Raw genomic sequence first — 15,008 nt, 5'->3', positions numbered from 1 at the left:
CCGGCGTGGATCACTCTCTGTCCTCTTCGGACGACGAGCTTGACCGACCTGGCACTTCCGGCGTGAGATATTGTGCAGCCCCAGTAGCAGTAACATCAGCACCCCCTGCAACCACTCCTGCCACATCAGACACCAGACAGAGTACCTATGCCGACACGGACAGGCCCAGGCCACAGAACAACAATGGAACAGGTACACAGGGCGCCCCGGAAGCAAGGGACAACACCACCAGCGCAAACACTCAAGGGGGCCCAGTGTTGCCTGTGCCGGCCACGGCAGGCTCTGCCCAGGTGGGTCGGGCAGTGGGAGGGTGGGCAGGCAGAGGACACAGCCTGCAGAGGGGGCTGGACTGCATGATGAGCCACACCTGGAACGCATCATAGATGCGTACCAGGAAAGCACCATAGGGTTTGGACAGGTCGTGGGGATCCTCAAGGAACTCAAAGAACAGCAGGCTGCCCATCATGCCTGCTTGGACTCCCACATGTCCCGGGTGGAGTCAAAGTGGGACAAATTGGCTAAACTAACAGCGGTGCATAGGGACATACAAACATGCCTCCGCCAAATCAGCACCAACATGACCACACCTCCCTGTGCGCCCACAACATCTGTTGTCACAACATCCGCAACAGCCACAGGGAGGGAGGAGGACTCTGGCGGAGAGTCTTTGGCATCGCAGCAGCCTGCACACGAGGGTCCCCCGAGAAATAAGAGGGGTTGTCCGAAGAAGGGCAATTGAGACGCTGATGGCCATTTCAGGACCAGGCACACAATGCCTGGTCCTGAAATCGTCCTTTGTGTGCAAACCAGTTGACCTTGTCGACCTACATCCAAATCACCCACTTGACATGGAGGGTCAAAGTTTTGACAATCCACCAAATGACTGTGGATTCTACTCTGGACATTTCAACTCCCAAGACTCACCTGTGAACTTTGGATTACCATCACATTGTACAGCACTTCAACTTCCATTCACCATCCTTACACATGTTTGGAAAAAAAATCACAATCACAGAATACTTGCCTCTGTCGTGATTCCTACTTGGTTTGTGCCATGGCGATGATGAGCTTCTAAGGAACACTGTGATGCAAACTAATACAGCAATGTGAACACCGTTATGTGAGTCATGTGAATGTGACACATATGAGGGAGACACACCACTAAGACAACACAACACATACTCAACAGGGCCCTCTAACTCATCGTCAACACTGATGTCAACAGGAAATACAGTGGAATGCACACACACGACACCCATCCTGGGTCATTGGCAAGCAATCCACAGGTACAGGATGCGAATTACTGTCGGATGTGTGGACCCACACGGAGCACATCCCAAAGTGAAGGGTAGGTCTATTAAATATTCACAATGTGAGAATTCCGCAACTGATGCACGTTAACCTCTTGTGACAGTGAGCAGAACATTAAACATGTGGTGAACGATGAAAGTCCAGGGGTGTGTGGCACATCATTGTTTGGGACAACGAGTACTTGCACTCTGGAACAAGGATCTGGGTCTTGGGGTTCAGACCAAACGATACAGCATCCAAAGGACCCTGTGAAGGACAGACAGAAAACACAATCAAAAACACAGATATACATCAGACAACAACAATATACATGCCCAAAACAAAACACTAACTACCCAGACACAACCTAACAATCAGGTAAACACTGTTAGGGAGTACAGACTACCAGAAAGGACACATCACAGCAAGCATCCTGACAAGTAGCATACTGCCACACTCAATCACCACCAGTGCACCACCAACATAGGTCAGGCTGACACAATACTTTGACAACACATACCTGTATACTGACATTCATGTGAAAAAGTTCTGGATCAGCCGGCTCCGAACATCACCATCACCCTCATCATCACTGGCATCATGCCCCAGGTTAGGATCCTCCACGGCTGGTGGAGGTTGGTCATCGTCATCCTGGATGAGAGGCATCCGCTTCCGCACTGCCAGGTTGTGTAGCATGCAGCACACTATGATGTTCCTGCACACCTTCGCAGGTGCATATGGAAGGGCCCCTCCTGTCTTGTCCAGGCTGAGGAATCTGCTTTTCAGGAGGATAAATGTCCACTCAATCACCATCCTGGTCGGGCCATGTGCCTCATTGTAGCGCATCTCCGCCGGTGTCAAAGGGTTCCTGAGGGGTGTGGGCAACCACGGCATGTTGGGATATCCGGAGCCACCTACAGAGAGACAATTGCACATTAGTTGAGTGTGAAAATAGGGTGCTAATCAACTTTAGCTAACACACTCAGTGCGAAACAGTCAGTACACACCGACAAGCCAGGAACTCTGGTACTGCATCTGTGCCATCATCGTTGGGATGCAATTGCTCCTCATTATGTAGGCGTTGTGTGCTGAGCCCAGGAACCTTGCACACACATGGGAAATGGCCATGTCCGCCAAACAAACCACAAGAGCATTTATAGAGTGGAAATGCTTCCTGTTCTGGTACGTCTGCTCATGTGCCTGCAGTGGTACCAAAGCCACATGTGTCCCATCGATGGAGCCAATGACATGTGGCATCCTGCCCAGGGCATAGAAGTCCCCCTTGATGTTAGTGAGTTGTTGTGCTTTGGGCTAAATGGATGTACTGGCAGCCGCGCTCTGTAGTAGGAGTAACTGCAGGGCGGTGACGTGGGGAGGGGGAGGGGCAGGGTGGGGGGTAGTAAAGTATGGATTACGGAGGTTTACAGGTAAGTTAACATATAAATTAATAAAACGAATTTCGTTGCGTGCACTGCATCCCCAAATGCGATGCAGTGCACGCAACAACATTCGTTTTATTAATTTATATGTTAACTTACCTGTAAACCTCCGTAATCCATAGTTTACTACCCCCCACCCTGCCCCTCCCCCTCCCCACGTCACCGCCCTGCAGTTACTCCTACTACCGACCGCGGCTGTGTACTGGTTGAGGAATTGCAACATTGCCTCCAACACATCCCGAAGCACACGGCTGAACATAGTCTGTGACATCCCACCAGCAGTAGCAACAGTGTGCTGGAAAGTACTGGTGGCAAACAAGTGTAGGGCTGCCATTACCTTCACCTTGGGGGTCAGCGCTGTAGTGTATGTCCGGCCAGGTTGCAGATATGGGGCAAACTGCTCCGCAAATTCTTCGATCAGTGGCCTGGTGAAGCGGTACCATTGCATGCAGTCACGTTCAACCATGGTTTCCAGGTCAGGAAACGATCTGTGGACCTTTGGTCTCCTGCAGCACATAGTTGAGCAAAGACAGTTTGTCATTTACCCTTTCTATGTGACAGTGTACATGACAAATAGCACATGAAACCACATTACATGACAAAAGAACATGATGTGTGTGCTGTTATGTATGGGCACACATGCCAGATACATGTGCATCATCTGACATCTCAGCTCTACATGTCCACACAACAAGGTCTCTGTTGTGCTGTGAGCAATCAATGGGCTCTGTCACAGTACATCAGTATGAGTGTCACATATCAGACACACACCACAGTGACTAGTGAGGACAGATGTCTGCCCCACATCACAGGTTTTTGACAGACACACACAGGGACCTTGTTTCGCAACACGGACACCATCATGATGTAGCATCCCATATGCACCACACAACGTACACATGACACACACATGAAGTGCCCCATGATTTCTTGCCAGCTCACACATGGATTTCTTTGACACACAGACGCAACATCAACTCACTTTGACAATATACATGGATGTTGTGACTGTTTGACATTGAGCACATTAAATCTGAATTATCTCTGCATGAAAATGCACACATACTGTGGATGAATATCACATATGTGGCACCGTGACACCCTGTGAAACACATACCATTCCACTGAAGAGTCAGGGTGTATGTCAAATGACATACACAATGTACACCGGGAACTGTGTCCTTGCCTCATGCACTGAAATGTACTCTTGACAACCACAGTGGTTATGTGTCCAGGCCACAATTGTATCTGTCCCCATGACACCTTGCCCTGCCTGGGAGTGGGTGCCACTAAGTAAAACATCCAAAATCACATGTTCACACACAGGTAATGCAGCCTGACATGCACTTTGAGATACTGTCTCACAGACTGTATTGTTATTGGTGTGCCCATGGGTCAATGGCAAGCTAAGGTGTGTGGCACATTGACTTCTATGGTGACTGACGCGGGTGACCGATTCGAAAGACACACCGGACACCTAGGGAAGGAGCCGCACACACGCCTTGCACGCACGCCTTGCACATCGACATCAATGTGGACTGACGCGGGTGACCGATTCGAAAGACGCGTCGGACACCTAGGGAAGGAGCCGCACGCACACCTTGCACATTGACATCTATGGGGACTGACGCGGATTCGAGCCTGGTATGAATCGGTTTCTTGAAAATCCGTTGGCTGACTGCAACAATGTATCAGACTCGTCAGTGCAATGCTTTTTCATATTTCAAACTATGCGGAAGGCGTGTACGAGGCGTGCAATGCGATGGATTGGCCAGATTCATAGGATGCAAACGTGTCAGACCTATTGCTTTTGATGCATGGGTCTGAATCTGCCTCTGCAGCACAGATATAAGGCTGTCTGTTTCCCTGAGCGCTCACTTGCCTGCACTACATGCACCAGAGTGACATCTCTGCTACCACTGCTGCTGTCTCTGCATCCTCTGGCTCCAAGAATGGCACGTACTGTGGAGAGGGCCCCAGCCTTCACAGAGGAGGAGAACAAGGCCCTGCTGGACAGCCTCCTTCCACAGTACAGAAAGCTGTATGGGAATCCAGGGGAGCAGGTGAGTGTGCACTCAACATCCCTTTTTCATTGTGTATGTTGTCTGACTAGCACCAATTACATTGTGTTCACCAATGTCTAGCATGCTCACTGAGTAGTTGTAAGCCCCAAGGTGTGTAGGTACCTGTACTGGACAGGTACTGTGCATGAAAAGAGCACTTTTCACACAGTTGTAATACTCAGGCAATGTTTCCATTTTGAAAAATGCAGTACAACTGTCAATCACCATATTTGCACTACCTGTGTCCATCATATGCCCTTGCAAGATAGACATGTATATCCAACTGTGTGATGCACAAACATGTGGCATGTGTGGTAATGGACTTTTTTATCCTTGTCATCCTCACAGGTTGATGCCCATCAGAAGCAGGAGATCTGGCTGACCATTGCCCAGGCTATTCGTTCTGTGGGGGTCTACAGACGCCGCATCTGCAACTGCCAGAAGAGGTGGCAGGACCTTCGTGGCTGGACCTGGAGGATTGCCAGAGTCCAGCTGAAGCTGTCGCCTCCTTGCAGAAGGGGAGGACGATGTACACTGACCCCCCACATGTTCCGGATTCTGGCGGTGGTCTTCCCAGACCTGGATAGGCAGTTAAAGGCCAGACAGCAGCAAGGAGGGGGTAAGTGCATGCATTCTCTGCGTGCTATGCCTCACATGCTCTTTGCACTCCTTCATCCTGGTTACACTTCCACAGATCTCCTGTCTGCTTGTACAGGAGTCATGTGCCCAGTTTAGGTCAGGGCCCATCCTCATCTGATACACAGGTGTGCCCCTTTCAGTCTGTGACTTGTGTAATTTGGGTTGTGTGTCCCTGCTGTTGTCCAAACTTAAGGTTGTGAACAGCATCTGCTACCGGTGCATTGTTTTGTCTTCATGAGTGAGGCTAATGATTCCCTTGTGGCTGCACATTGCCAGCAATCAGACATGTACTCTGTGTGGGCAATTGATATGTGTTCCAATTGATGTTTTGGCACACTATATGTGCCAGGGTTATTTGCCACACAGCCATGCAGCAGGTACGACATTTAAGGGGCATCAGAAGAATGTACATCATGTGTTTCACACATACATGAACACATGCCTGGTGTCCAGGGTAATCACATGTAGCACATGTTCCTGGTCAGGTATGCCTACTCCAGACATGAAGTACACTCTGTTCTTCTACTCCTGTGTGTCAGCCTACATTTTGTGCATTGTGAAATGTGCAATATGGTGGCTTCCTCTGTGTCATTGTGGAGTGGCCTACCCTCTTAGACTCCTGTGGTGTTGTTCATTTTGGTCTGTGCAACTAGCTGAGGCGTGGCTAATGGATCATCACAATGGGTCAATGCATAGGTGTGTAATCACTTGACGGTGCTTAATGTTGGATTATACATCACAGTGCAGGCAGCCTCAAATTCGTTCTCATCATGCTGTGATGTCATCATGCTTACATATTGGTGCTTGCAGTCACTCAACTGTTGCATTTGTATTACGTGTGATCATCAGATGCATGAAGATGTGGGTAGCAGTGGGGGTACCTGTGCACTTGACAGCTGCAGGGCTAGTGACACAGTTTAATGATTGTGACACAGTGCAGACTGTTTAATTTTGGATGCACTGGACCCTGAGACTGAAGCCAGTGATGGCTGCTTAGCCATACTGGGCAGTAGCATAGTATCCCACTTGCTGATGTGTATTCCGCAGTAATGTCAGTTGTACAGCATGCACTCTATTGTTGCATTGACCATCAAGACATGAGCACCTCATGGTGTCTTGTGAATGAAGCATATCCATTTCACTGATAATGATTTTGGCCATCCCTAATCTTGACACGTACTGAGTCAGTGGCAGGAGATGGGATGTGTGTGTACTGGCAGATTTCAATCACAATTTATGCAGTTATGAGACATGTCTATGTGGTGCATGCCCTTTTTGCAATATCTGCCACTTGATGCAAAGGCATCCCCTGTGATGTGCTGCACTGACTGTGATGTGTCAGGTGAAACAGGTGAATGATGTGGATCTGTTTATCCTGATTGATTGCAGATACATCTATGGCTACTGGAGGAGACAGCTCCATGGACCAAGAAGAGCTGCAGAGTCAGACTGGGTCCGCATCAGAGGAGTTTGGAGGAACCCAGTGGCAGAGAGGGTGAAGGAAGCCATATGGAGGATACCTCAGCTACGACCCCCTCGGCTGAGGAACACAGCATCTCCAGTGAGGACTCCCTTGTGGAAGCGGGTGTCAGCAGACCACAGACAACACCTAGCGAGTCTGTCCCCGCCACCACCAACATCTTCACCCTCCCATCTGCTCCTTTTCCAGATGTCCGTGGAGGCCCCCGTGTGAGGGGACATGTCTCTTTTGGTCCAGACACCGCACCCCCTGCCCCTGTCTCCCCTGCTGCCCTGAATTTGGAGTCTGTGGACTTACTGAAGCAGATCCATGTAGGGCAGACAGCGATGCTGAGTGTCCTCCATTCCCACACCACTCTGTTGACTCAACTGGTGTCCTTCATGGAGGGCATCTCATCCAACATGTCTGCCCTACATCGGAGCATTCAGTCCATGGCCTCTACACAGACGGCAGCAGTGTCCCCCCTCCAACAGTCCCCCACCCCTCCTACCTCTGCAACATCCACAGTCCCCACTACCCTACCTGTCCAGCGCACACACACACCGACACCGGCACGCACCACAACAGACCCAAGCAGCACTCAGCCACGCAAGTCAAAATCAAAAGCCACAGGCACGCACACTCCGGGGACTGATGGCACACACACAGGGGATGGGTCACAGACACACAAACAGGCATCCACAAGCTCTCCACAGACCTCAGATGCCTCTCCCTCCAAAAGCACTTCCCCCTGACTCACCTGCAACCCCCCCTTCCAAGCAGCTCTTCCTCTGTGACCTTGGCCTCTTCCCCACCGATCCAGCCACTCTGATGCACAAGGGGAAGAGGAATTCACCACACATGGGGGAGTTCCACTGCCACACAGACACCCTCCCCAGGCGCTCAGACACTGAGGCCCCCATACGCAAGTCTTCCCGGAGCAGGAAGAGCAAGACCCCCCTAATCCCGCCGCTCAAAGTCACAGTCTCCGTCCTGCAGCCCCAAGGCCACCACTCTACAGGTCGTCCATGCCACACCCTGCCCCTGGTTCCCCCACACACCAATACCGCATCCCCAAAATGCGTAGGCCCTCCCCCCTTCCACATGCACTTCCACCCCACCTCACACGCTCAGCTTGTTCCTGCCACTGATGTTGGGACTCTGCCCCCCCTCTGTCCTGCCCACCTCATCTGAGCCCCATGACACTCCTTTGGAGTTTGGCACTGCAGTGGAGACCCCATCTCAAACATCAGACCTGCCCACTGCAGTGGTGCCAGTAACAAACCCGTCTGACTTTTGCCCTGCAGTGGTGACAGCACGCACCCCATTGGATTTGGGTCCTGCCGTGGTGACAGCACCCACTGCATCAGACACCTCTACTGCAGTTGCCAGTGACACTCCTGCACCCACCAGCCCTCCCCTACCCCATTCTGCTGTCCCCTGATCCTGTACCTGTAGTGCCTGGCCTGTCACTGTCTATGCCCCTCCAAGGGGAGATGTCCCCTGCCCATAGAAGTGCATGCAAGCAATGGGTGACAACTTGTCACATCTCAGCCTGGGCAGACTCCTGATATGGACTGGCCATTGGCCTTTTGACATTGTGACTAAACGGTTTCAAAGAGTTATGTCCCCAAAAAAGTCAATTGTTGTTATCCACTGTTGTTGGTTCAAATGTACATGATGTTGAAGATGAGTGTCATGGACTTGCTGTTGTACAGGTGTTTCAAAGGTATTACAGGATGATTTGTTGATGTGATGTACTCCATGTGGTCCATGGAATATGTGTACTTTCCTGATATGTATCGATGACATCCTTAGCTGCTATTTCAGGGTGCGATGATGGCAAAATGTTGTGACCAGGATTTTCTCTTTGTCTTTGCTACTTCACATCGTTTGCATACACTGTTGCACATAGGTTGTGCTTACATTTGGGCACATAGGAAGATTACCTGACTCTGACCATCTCCACTGGACAGGCATGTTTGTGCATCCATGTTACACAAGTCATCTGTGTCATCAGGCCAACTTGCTCAACATGTGTATTGCATATGTGCATATGACTGGAGGAAGGCTCCCGTACACATGCTTCTGTGACCAGAGCTTTCCTTGTGTTGTGATTGTTGGATCACTGGGCAAGTGTTGTGCTGGCATGACAGAAGCCTGCACATACAAAGTTTTGCACAGCTGACCTTCCTCAGGAGTGAAGTCCCCTCATGGCATTGTGTCATTCCGTGACATTGCCTGGGCACATGGTGTGTGTTGTGTGAGCATGTCTGTGTGTGTTCACTTCCCTTTTGTGGATGCAAACTGTGTTCCAGACAGACGTACCTGTTTTGTGAACTTGCTGACTTGGTCTGTGTTTATCTAACTTCTTTGCCCTGCCTTTTCTGGGATGTAGGTGCATGGTAAACTACTGGTCATTAGGGTGTCATCCCTGGCTGTTTCAGTTGTAAATTCCAGGGATGTTGTCCAACGCACGTGGGACACATTCTGGATTACCATTGACACTTATGTGTTACCAACATCATGTTATTTTCCCTATGTGGTATCTGTCAGTGAGAGGTTCACTTGTGTGACTACTCCCTATCATCAGGGTCATTGCTGCTATGTTGGAAGGTGTCGACATTTGTTTGTTGTGGCTCTCCTTTGGTTCAACATTGGTGTAGGTGTGTGGCAGGGTTACGGAAGAATTGTGTAATTTTCACGTTATGCTGATGTGCCGCATGCTGTGCAGTGTGGCAGACCTTCACAGGTGTTGTTGACGGCCCATGTGTGAGGGTTTGTGGGTACCTTGGATCCCCCACCACCCCTGGGATTGTCATGTGTGCATGAGCAAGATCACCAGTTCCAGTGTGCCTAGCTGATGCACATTGTTGCAGGTCAAGGTGTGTGTTGTTGAGGGTGGCCAAATGGGAGTTGTTTCATGTCTAGGCCCCTACCTACTTTTTGCCCATTGTTTGCAGGCCATGGCATTGATTTGTGTTTATGGAGGTGTGATGTGAGTTTGTTGCCCCGGACACATAACCCAGGACACACATCTGACTTTGCTACGCAATATGGGTGAAACCTAGCTTCATCATAACAGTGGGATTGGCGTACAGGCTAATGTCACCACAAATTAGGGTACTAGAGTGTTGTGCTGTGTTGGGTCTGTCTCTTGCTGTGTTGGTTTCTGTTCCACCCACCTTGTGTCACATGAATCCTTTGTGATCCCACTCACCTGACAATGCGTGCTTGCCCACAAAAGTGTGCCCAGTTAAAGAGTTACTTTTGTATGGCACTGTGTACACGTGTGTCATTGTAGTTCAGCCCAACGTCATGCGTTGTGTACTAGCCTGGGGACACTGAGACACACACACGTGTTGTGTATGATATGCAGTGTGTGGCTGTCTGTCTGTGTTTGTGCATCTGTGCCTCCGCATTGGTATGGCTTTAGCGTTACATTGGGGGATGTTGTTTGGGGGTTTGTCCCTGATGTCCATGCATTTTGTAGCTCATCATCCTGCACATTGATCATGTTTGGTATGTCCCATTGCTGTCATGGCATGTGACTTTGTCACATAACATCGACAGTCTCCACAGGATACCGCAGTTTGTGTGTCTGTTCGTAGAGATGTGTGTATGCATCATGATGCTCACTTTTCACATAGTCTAATAGTGCGCTGTTTGCATTGTCAGTGGTCATGGCCAATGCTAGTCTGCACATGGCAGAGGGAGTTCTTGTGCTACACAGCATTCTTTGCCTCTCGTACCTATGTTTGTATGTGACACAACCACCACATTGCCACTACATTGGTTGAGGTGTCGGGTCCAGTAGTCACAAATGCTGGTCTGGTGATGCTGCTATTGTTATGTCCACACTCCCTTTTGGTCACTGTCCTGATGGGGGTTTTAGACCCCTTTACCACAATGATCCAACAATGCAGGTTTTTTGGACCCCATACTCACCTTTGGCTCACTGTAGTGATGTGGGGTTTGGACCCCATTACCACAATGATCTTGGGAATCGTGTTTTTTGAATCCCACAAAAAGATTTTGTACAGACATGTGAGGTGAGTCACATTGTATGTTCACTATCAGGATCTGGGTTGTGCCATTTTGCACACACAAACATAATCATGCCAAGATGTTAGGGGGATGGTTTGCTTGGTCAACCTTTGAGTGGGGAGGGTAGTGTAGGGTAGTGGTGCAGGGCATACAGCCCCCTATGAGATGGGGGTAGTGTTGCAGGGCATACAACCCCCTATGAGTGGGGAGGGTAGTGGAGGGTAGTGGTGCAGGGCATACAGCCCCCTATGAGATGTGGGTAGTGTTGCAGGGCATACAGCCCCCTATGAGTGGGGAGGGCAGTGGAGGATAGTGGTGCAGGGCATACATCCCCCTATGAGTGGGTAGGGTAGTGGTGCAGGGCATACAGCCCCCTATGAGTGGGGAGGGTAGTGGTGCAGGGCATACAGCCCAATATGAGTGGGGAGGGTAGTGGTGCAGGGCATACAGCCCCCTATGAGTGGGGAGGGTAGTGGTGTAGGGCATACAGCCCCCTATGAGTAGGGAGGGTAGTGGTGCAGGGCATACAGCCCCCTATGAGTGGGGAGGGTAGTGGTGCAGTGCATACAGCCCCCTATAAGTGGGAAGGGTAGTGGAGGGTACTGGTGCAGGGCATATAGCCCTCTATGAGTGGGGAGGGTAGTGGTGCAGGGCATGTAGCCCCCTATGAGTGGGGAGGGTAATGGTGCAGGGCATACAGCCCCCTATGAGTGGGTAGGGTAGTCGAGGGTAGTGGTGCAGGGCATACATCCTCTATGAGTGGGGAGGGTAGTGGTGCCGGGCATACAGCCCCCTATGAGTGGGGAGGGTAGTGGTGCAGGGCATACAGCCCCCTATGAGTGGGGAGGGTAGTGGTGCAGAGCCTACAGCCCCCTATGAGTGGGGAGGGTAGTGGTGCAGGGCATACAGCACCCTATGAGATGGGGAGGGTAGTGGTGCAGGGCATACAGCCCCCTATGAGTGGGGAGGGTAGTGGTGCAAGGCATATAGCCCCCTATGAGTGGGGAGGATAGTGGTGCAGGGCATACAGCCCCCTATGAGTGGGTAGGGTAGTGGAGGGTAGTGGTGCAGAGCATACAGCCCCCTATGAGTGGGAAGAGTAGTGGTGATGGGCACCACCCCAGGTGTGGGGACTGCTGGTATTGAGGAACATGCTACCCTTGTGGTATTGCTGTTGCTGGTGGAAGGGATGTCACCGCCTTATGTGTGTGGGGCATTTTGCGTGTGCATGATGTTGGTTTGTGGGGGTGTCTGATTTACCGTCTGCAATGTGCGCATCTGTCCCTGATCCGGTCATAGATATACAGTACTGGGATGACCTGCGCGATAGGATTCATCGTTGGTTCGTCTCGTACTTGCTGCTTGTTGCTCCGTCTCGTACACGTTGAGAGTTGGTCCGTCTCGTAGCCGTGGATCCTGTTACTGCGCGAATCGGACCTGATATGCAGCTCTACCGGATGCTGTGACGTGCTGCTAGTGGTGACCCGCCGGCGCGTATGATTTCCACATCGTACTTGTCCAGCCGGAAACTGCTGTGGGAACTGCTTCCGGGCGACTCGAATCGGTGTTCGGAGGTACGGCTCGTATGGGAAATGCTGCTGGAATTGCTGCCTATGTGTCGGACGGATTTGTGGCTGTTTTGCGCATCATACTTCATCGTCCGGACAGACCGGCTCCCGGTACGAGTCGGTCGCGAGGTAAGGCTACGGACAGCTCTCGGAGGGCTGTCCGACCCGGATCGGAATCGACCCCTTAGTAATTTGGTGTCCAGTAGCACCATCAATAGCAGTCTATCTGATTTATAATCATCTGGTTTCTTTCCTGGCTTTGGAATCACAACTATCGGGGCTTACCTCATTGGAAGCCAGGCCCTTTCAAATGATTCAATATATACCTCTAAGGGTTTTCCAAAACCCTTCAGAGTGTGAGCAACTGTACTCTACAGGGAACCTGTATAGACAAAGGGGTCTATTAGTATGGCAGGCGGATCGCCACCGCCCATATGGGGGTAGCGATCTGCCCACCATTATACACCGCCCACCACCCATAGTAATATGGCGGGGGGGACCCCGGTGGACGGAAATACCGTCCACCGGTTTTCAGCCGGTCGATCAGTCAACCAGGCGGAAAAGAGGCTGGATATGGTGGCGGTGTCTGGAAGACACCGCCATCCATGTTAGCATACAGGCGGATTAGTGCGTTTCCAAAAGGCATGTGGTGCATGACTGTGGGGGCCCATTGCGGGCCTCCAGGGTGTTGGGGGTGCACATGGGGGTGCACATGGGGGGTCATTTGCATGCACAACGTGGCAGACACCGCGCGGTGCCTGCCACGTTGTGCATGCAAATGCACAAGCTGCATCCATAGCATTGTGGCGGGCGGTGCTGTGAGCACCACCCGCCACAATGTTGTGGATGGGGCATGCCACTGTGGCGGTGGCATCCTGATTGCTGGTACGGGACCGCCGCACCACTGGCGGCTGGTCCCAGCACTGCTAGGGTGGCGGGCGGACGAAGGTCCGCCCACCATCCTAATAGACCCCCCAAGTGTCTTCCATTTTTTAAAATTTTTATTTTGGTTCCTCCTTCATTAAGGGGATATCTAACGCCTCCTTTTGTTCACAGATACTCACAGTAGTTTCAATTGCACAATAAAAGTATGTATTAACTATGAATCAGGAGGCATCATCTTAGAACAGAAGCAATTAAGGAAGTATTAGAAACTGGATTTCTGGTGGGCAGAGGTATGCACCCTGTCAAGGCAAGAACCACAATCTTAGTCATAGTAAGTCATAACACACCCTAAATTATCCTGTGCTCACACTCTGGTAGGTTAGCACAGAGCAGGTAAGGTTTAACTTAGGATGCAATGTGTAATGTATTTGTGCAACATTTTAAACAGTATAACAGTGAAACAACTACATAAAAAGATTCCACACCAGGTTAGGAAAATAGAAGTTAATTTAATAAATAAAGCAAGACCAAAACGAAAACAATCCAATCAGTAGAACCTGAGATATTAGTTTTTTAAAGAATAAACTGAAAAATTGCATTTAGAAGCAATAAGTGCATATTTGGGATATTATCTGGTTGCACTGCACCAGGGCAAAGTCAGAAGTTCAGGCTGACCGATATGGAGTGTGGGTCGGATACAGGGACCCACTTGGGCCCGCTGCACAAAAGTGCCTTGACCCTGGTTTGCACTGAGGTCAAGGACAATGTGGAGAGCAGCTGAGGCGATGCTTCAGATCCGATCCTGCAACAGAGGGAGGTGTGTTGGTTTTCTCCAAGCTAAGTCGGCGATGAGTTGGTTCCGAGGGCGATGCGCTGGTCCTGAATGCGATGTGTCGGATTGGCTTCTGTAGCTAGCGATACGTCGACTCCAAGGGCAACACGCTGGTTCCAAGAGCGATGTGCCGGGACCACTACACGCAACAATGAGGATGAGCCGGTTCAGATCCATGCAACAGCGAAGATGCATCAGTTCCGATGAAGATGTGTGGGTTGGCTGAAGAAGCACCTTAGACCTCACTTCCAAGGTTCCAAAACTGGGTTGACACCACTTAGCAGGGCAGACTCACAGATGGCAGAGTCCAGGTGCAGATTCAGGTAAGTTGGAAGTCTTTTATGCCCCTGAGACTTCAAATCAGGAGGTAAGCCAGCAAGCACTTGGAGTCACACTGAGTTCATTTGATGCAGGTCAAGTCCTTCTCACCCAGGCAGAGGAACAGCAGGCAGGAGGGCAGCGCAGCAAGGCGGGTGTCCAGCAAAGCAGCAGTCGAGCAGAGTTGCAGTCCTTCAGCAGCACAGCAGTTCTTCTTCCTGGTAGTCTTCACTGGTCCAGAATTGTACTAAAGTGGTGGTCCAGTACTTATACCCAGTTGTGGCTTTGAAGTGGGGGAGACTTCAAAGACAGGTCTCAAGTGTGCAGAGTTCCTCCCTTCCTGCCCTGGCTCCAGATGCACTACACAGGGCTATTCACCCCTTTGTGTGGGACTGGACACAGCCTATTCAGGTATAAGTGAGGCTGGGTACAGCTCCTCCTTCCCATCTTCCCAGGAATGCCCATCAA

This window comes from Triturus cristatus, chromosome 11 (genome assembly GCF_964204655.1).
Source record: "Triturus cristatus chromosome 11, aTriCri1.1, whole genome shotgun sequence".
Classification (NCBI taxonomy): domain Eukaryota; kingdom Metazoa; phylum Chordata; class Amphibia; order Caudata; family Salamandridae; genus Triturus; species Triturus cristatus.
The sequence above is the reverse complement of the archived record's forward strand: the minus strand, read 5'-3'. Positions refer to the sequence as shown.